This window comes from Mastomys coucha, unplaced genomic scaffold, assembly GCF_008632895.1.
Source record: "Mastomys coucha isolate ucsf_1 unplaced genomic scaffold, UCSF_Mcou_1 pScaffold15, whole genome shotgun sequence".
In the NCBI taxonomy this organism is placed as follows: domain Eukaryota; kingdom Metazoa; phylum Chordata; class Mammalia; order Rodentia; family Muridae; genus Mastomys; species Mastomys coucha.
The window spans coordinates 26,583,807-26,590,471 of NW_022196897.1; the positions used below are offsets into that span (position 1 = coordinate 26,583,807).

At 36.9% G+C, this 6,665-nt stretch overlaps 1 protein-coding gene across 3 annotated transcripts in view; it reads right to left on the reverse strand.

Moving 5' to 3' along the window:
• The window catches only part of Nr6a1 (nuclear receptor subfamily 6 group A member 1), a 183,474-nt gene that overhangs the window by 119,510 nt on the left and 57,299 nt on the right, over positions 1 to 6,665 (reverse strand). The window lies entirely within an intron of this gene.

Genomic DNA, 6,665 nt, shown 5'->3' on the forward strand with positions numbered 1-6,665 from the left:
GCAAAGGAGTAGGCTGTACAGATATATCATATGACATCACAAGAGACAATCCTGTGGCCTCTTCTCTAAAGGGAACCAGCAACAACTTTTTTAAAAGCTTCCATGTGTTTATATCGTCCATTTTTTGTAGTATCTTGATAGATGTTTCATTTGAATAATTTATGGGGAGTGAGTGCCATCATAGTACCAAATGCACTCAAATAGCTTCTAGAAATGTGCCATTCTAGTCAGAAATAAAGTGTATTAAAAATGTCTATTTAGTATAGAAATAAAATCTAGTTAAGCCTTTTATTCTCATTTCTTCCACATCCTTTCAAATTTTTCCTTTAGAGCCAAGGAGAAGATTTACTCAGCAAAAATAGCACAAAACAACTCATATTGTATCTCCAATTTCAGTTATTGTGATTAGGATTTGACAGCTCCATGAGACAACCAGATACATTTCCATCTCCATGGGCTTATTTAATGAATTTTAGGCTATCTCTGTGTGAGCCTATATATGCAAGTATGTTTTCTCAAGTATAGAATAGGAGAGGAGAGAACCTCCAAGTTTTGATTTAATGAGAAGATAAATGAGGGTACTTTGAACTATTTCTAGCTCACAGCAAATGCTTACTATAAAAACTTTTACTTAACTACAATTATAATTTATACTGCTTTACCTTGAAAGGGGGCACTTACACTTCTCAGCTTGAAACAAAAGATGAAGCAATGTCTCTGAGGGCTGCTTTACAGACATCAACACCCAAGTCCCAGCCCATGTGACCAGAGCTACCTATGAGGTTCTCACACAGTGCCTTCCTCCTCACAACTCTTCTGTCTTGAACAAGATCTTGCTGTACAGTCAAGGTTATCTATAATTATGAGTCCTCAACCATACAGATGACTGGTTACTAACATACAACAGACTTCAAACAACCATGTGGGAAGACGACCCAGGAGATGGAAAGACCAAGACAATTTCACCAAATGGAAACATTGATGGCTGCACTCAACATTCATTGCTGTCGGTGGGTTTGAATGTCAGCCAACCCACTGATCAATGAATGCAAACTGCGGGCCAAAAATTGCAAGAAAACAAAAGCACTCCCAGACAGTCATCAGAGTGTAGAAGAGTGCTCCAGGTGGGATTTCAATCTTCTATCTTAAAGTCTCTTTAGTTTCTTTGCTTCTAATATGGAGGAAGTTCTATAATTCCTAGTATTTTTTATTTTCTTCTCAAATCTTCCAAGTTTGGGGAAATTATATTATCACAGGCAAAATGAGTAATATGCCTTAACATCATAATATTTAAAAACAATGCTTTCATAATTTAAAAAGAAACATATGCTTATAATTTTAAAATACAAGCATATGAAAAGAATTTAACTCTATCCCCATCTCAAATACATTCCTTCTATGAAAACCACATAAGGACATCTATTTAATAGTATTACTTAGACAAAAAACCAAAGTTTTATACCTTTGAAGACTTATCTACATGTATAACAACAGAGACATAACTGTAATTCTGGGGAAATTCAACAGCAACAAAAGGAACTCATTGCTCTTTAATTCACCTTTGCACTCAGCTATATACTTTAAGCTTAACAAACAACATTTACTATCATTTTGACTATCTGTTAATTGTTTTTGAGACAAAGTCTTACATATCCTATGTACTCCTGACTAGGATTACAAGTGTGTATCACCAAGCCTGGTATTGAACCCAAGGCTTTGTGTGTGATAGGCAAGCAGTCTACTAATAACTCTAGCACCTGAACTTGTATGTTGGTGGACATGTACATATTTTGGTACATGTGTAAGCCAGAGGTAGGTGTTAGGTGTCTTCCTTAATCATTCTCCTCTTCACTGCCAAACCTGGGGCATACCAGCAGGCAACCAAGTTCCAGGAAGCATCTATCTCCACTTTCTCAAGTCTTCATGCTTCCATGTCCAACACTCACTGCATAGGTCATCACCCCATCACCATCAATCCTTTCTCATTCTTTTGAATGATGTATGTCTTAGTATGAATACTCTGGTTTTTATTGTTCAGGCACATTTAAAAAAAAAAAAAAAAACTCTCTTGGGCTGGAGGGATGGCTCAGTGGTTTAAGGTCCTGAGTTCAATTCCCAGTGACCACATGGTGGCTCACAACCTTCTGTAATGGGATCTGATGCCCTCTTCTGGTGTGTCTAAAGACAGCTACAGTATACTCACATATATAAAATAAATAAAATCTTTAAAAAAAAAAAAAACTCTCATGACCAAAACCATCTATTCTTACTTTTGCAAAATACGTTCTTTTAACAAAAACTACCAAGTGAAACGGGAAACACCCATTTTATGGTAACAAAAACTAAAGGATAGTATCAACTCTCCAAATCCTATACTGTAAGATAAGCCACAAAATATTTCCTGCTAATGAAATAAAAACATGAGCCTTAGTTGTAAATTAATTATCATATGCTGGGCGGTGGTGGCGTACGCCTTTAATCCCAGCACTTGGGAGGGAGAGGCAGGCAGATTTCTGAGTTAGAGGCCAGCCTGGTCTACAGAGTGAGTTCCAGGACAGCCAGGACTACACAGAGAAACCCTGTCTCGAAAAAAAACAAAAAAAAACAAAAAAAAAACAAAGCAAAACAAAAAATTAATTATCATACAACTGAAGTCTAAGAGAAAGACAACAGAAGTGTCCTGTCAGTTTAGTGTTCCAAACTTTCTTCTCATGGACAGGAAAGGAGAGAATACAGTTGTACTGAGACAAGAATCAAAAGAACAAAAGAATTCAGTTACAAGAAAGCAGGGAAAGTGTGAGGTTGGCTGTCTGCCATGACATCTAGTGTTGCTGTTAAAAATGCATGGTTGTCTGTATCACTGCAGACCAAGACAAGGCCCTAACATTGGATGATTCTCAAACACTGAATGAAGGCTTGCCTAAAGCAAAGCAAATGTAACAGTGTAATATGGCTACCAATCCCCTGTGGCCACATTTCATGCTGTCCACTTTCCAACTACTGCCTGGTATACCCAGCACCACTCTTCACGGTGCAAGGACACTGGTGCTACTGTTGAGTACTTCATTCCAAAATACACCAAACTATCTGGAGCTTTACACAAGTAAGTACATATGTGTTTATGTCTTCACAAAACATGAAGGCCCAATGAATGAAGGTTAAAATTCAGGTGACTATGCCACCTGACAGCTTGTGACACAATCGAAAGCTTTGCTTTCACAGATCAAATTCTTGCTGTTATGTCAGAACCCAAGAGACTGAGAGAAACAACTTCTACAAGTTATCCTCAGACCTCTACAATAAGCTGTGGTAATAATGAATTACTTTAATTTATAATTATATACACATATAAAAATAGGTATTATATATAAATATACCTATTTTATATATATAAATTCAACTTAGATTAAATACCTACAATCCCTACTTTTTTTTTTTTAAATGGTTTTTTTGAGACAGGGTTTCTCTGTCCAAGCCCTGGCTGTCTTGGAACTCACTCTGTAGACTAGGCTGGCCTTAGACTCACAGATCTACCTGCTTCTACCTCCCAAGTGCTGGGCTTTAAAGGCATGGGCCACCACTACCTGACAAATCCCTAAAAAAATGAAGTTTTATTTTTTTAAAAAAAAAGAAAGAAAAATAAATCTAAGAGCTTTCTGACATACTGATAGATGGTATAGAATTTTCTTAAATCTAGAATATCAGTAGGACTAACTACATCAATAAAAAATTCTATTTTAGCTGGGCGGTGGTGGCGCATGCCTTTAATCCCAGCACTTGGGAGGCAGAGGCAGGCATATTTCTGAGTTCAAGGCCAGCCTGGTCTACAGAGTGAGTTCCAGGACAGCCAGGGCTACACAGAGAAACCCTGTCTCAAAAAACCAAAAAAATAAATAAATAAAAAATAAAAAAAGAGGTTTATAAACAACACCTAGTCCTGCCCAAAGTACCCTGGCCTCACATGAAGCCCCCAGAGCAGTGGTTCATCCTTCCTAATGCTGCAAACCTTTAATGCCATTCTCTCATGTTGTGGTGACCCTAAACACAATATGATTCTTACTCTTACTTATTATTGTTATTGTCGTATTTTTGTATCCCTAGCCTACCTGGAACTAGCTCTCTAGAGCAGGGTGGCCTTAAATTCAAGGGATCTCCCTGTCTCTGACTCCAGAGCGCTAGGATTAAAGGCATGCACCACAACCACCTGGCTCTTAAAATTATTTTTGTTGCTACTTCATAATTATAAGTTTGCTAGTGTTATAAATCATAATGTAGAATCCTTAGGCAACCTGGGTGAAAAGGTTGTTCAACCCCTTAGGATGATTGTCCACTTTCAGCAGCACAGACACAATCCCTCTGCTCACCAACCAGCAACATATGTATATAAAATATCTGGAAAGAGGTAAGTTATAACTCGGGGTTTGAAGGCAGTTTTTTCCCTACATCAGCCTGAATGGGATGTGTCATTAACTCTGGGTCCCTTAGAAACACATACCAAATAACTGACTCTAAATATGTTTCTAGCAGATTATGCAAGAGGAAGATTATGTGAAGCACAGGATAAAGCTTCCAAAGTATAAACTTCCAATGCAAAGTGTAGTAAGAGAGCTCACAAATCTTAAACCATTTAATCAAAGTTTCTTCCTTTAGATCCTTCCAGCAAATCAGACATTTTTAAAAGCAGCATTTAGGTGTAATTTACATACTATGACTCATCCACTGTATACTTACAAAACTATTTTTTTTAAAGATTTATTGTTATACATAAGTAACACTGTAGCTGACTTCAGATGCACCAGAAGAGGGTGTCAGATCTCATTACGGATAGTTGTGAGCCACCATGTCGTTGCTGGGATTTGAATTCAGGACCTTCAGAAGAGCAGTCAGTGCTCTTACCTGCTGAGCCATCTTACCAGCCCATAATTTATTTTACTTTTTGTTTTGTTTTTGTTTTTTTTCCCGAGACAGGGTTTCTCTGTGTAGCTGGCCTCAAACTCAGAAATCCACCTGCCTTTGCCTCCTAAGTGCTGGGATTAAAGGCATGCACCACCACTGCCCGGCCTTACAAAACTTTTATTAACTTAGTTGTGTAACTATTACCAAATTTTAAGAACAAACATTTCTATGACCCTATAAAAAAGCCATTTATTCCCAATCAACTCCCACCCTAACACTGAGTCATGGATAATAATCATTAATATGCTCTCTCCATAAATGTGCATCTAGTAACATGTTGGCCAGATTACTTTAAACATTTGAAGCACACTTTTATAGCACTGTGTTAAGGTTACAACACTGTGCAACCATCACTACTGTCCACATCCAGACTTTGCTATAATCCTAAAGTGGAAACTTGCTAAACAATAGCCACTTATTCCTTCCAATACCCCCATGAAACTCTATTTTACTTTGTGTCTGAATTTTCCCTATTCTAGTTATTGTCAATACATGGACTCATACAGTATTTTTGGTTTAATTTAAAAACTGGTCTGTCATTTCATTGTAAGAATTGTTTATAAGTCAGGCACAGTAGTACATACCTTGTCATTTCTAACTTGGGAGGTGGAGGCAGAAAAGGCATTCAGTGTCACCCTCTCCTACATAGCCTGAGGTCAGCCTAGGCTGCCTATGGTAAAAGGCAAAGACATTTCTAAAATGTTTATATATTTTGGATACATTCCTTTGAAAGACACTTAATTGGCAAATATTTCCCTTCAGGCTGTACCTATCTTTCCATTTTCTTAGTGTGTTTTGAAGTCCTAAGCTTTAAACTTTAATATTAGCATTTTTCTTCATGTTTACCATTAGCCCAAGGTCACAAAGCTATTCAATGTGATTTGTAATTTTAGCTTTTACACTAAGTGTGTGAACCCTATGAGTTACTTTGGGGCTTAATATAGAGAGAGTCTGGTTTTGATATGTGTTGTTTTCTGTCTGCAGGCTAGCTGGATTTTTTTGATGTTTTATTTCTGTGTTGCAGCTGGCGGGCTTTTTTGGCATGAACATAATCAATTTCCCGCACCATATGTTATAGAAACCATGCTCTCCCCATCATATTACGTAAGTATCTTTGCCAAGACTCAGCTGGTATACTCATCAGGATCTATGGCTGAACACAGTCTGGCTCCAGTGCTCATCATGGCTAACAGCACAATGTCTTTTGATTTTACAGTAAATACATGAAACTGTACAATTACGTTCTCAAACTTTCTCAATTTTCAAAACTAAATTAGCTACCTTAGGCACTTTAAATTACTACCAGTGTTGGGAGCAAGGTGACAAGTGTTTCAAGAAAATTACCTGAGATTTTCATACAGACTTTACTGAATGAATAAAACAATCTGCAAAGAGTATCTTAACAACATTTAAACTTTTAATCCACAAACATGGCATGTTTCTCCATTTATTCTCTTGGCAATACTTATAGCTTCTAGTATATAAATCTTGTACAAGTTAGATTTATTCATTTGCTACAATTATGAATGCAACTTATTTTTATTATTTACTACTACGGTTAATATATTTTTAAAAAACACAATTTTGTACAGTGATCTTGTGACACTGTCAATTCAGCTCCATCTGACTTGTGGAATCCTTAGGACCATATATAAGATTACATTTTCTACAAATAAAGAGTTATAATCTTTTCTACTCAATTTGGATGC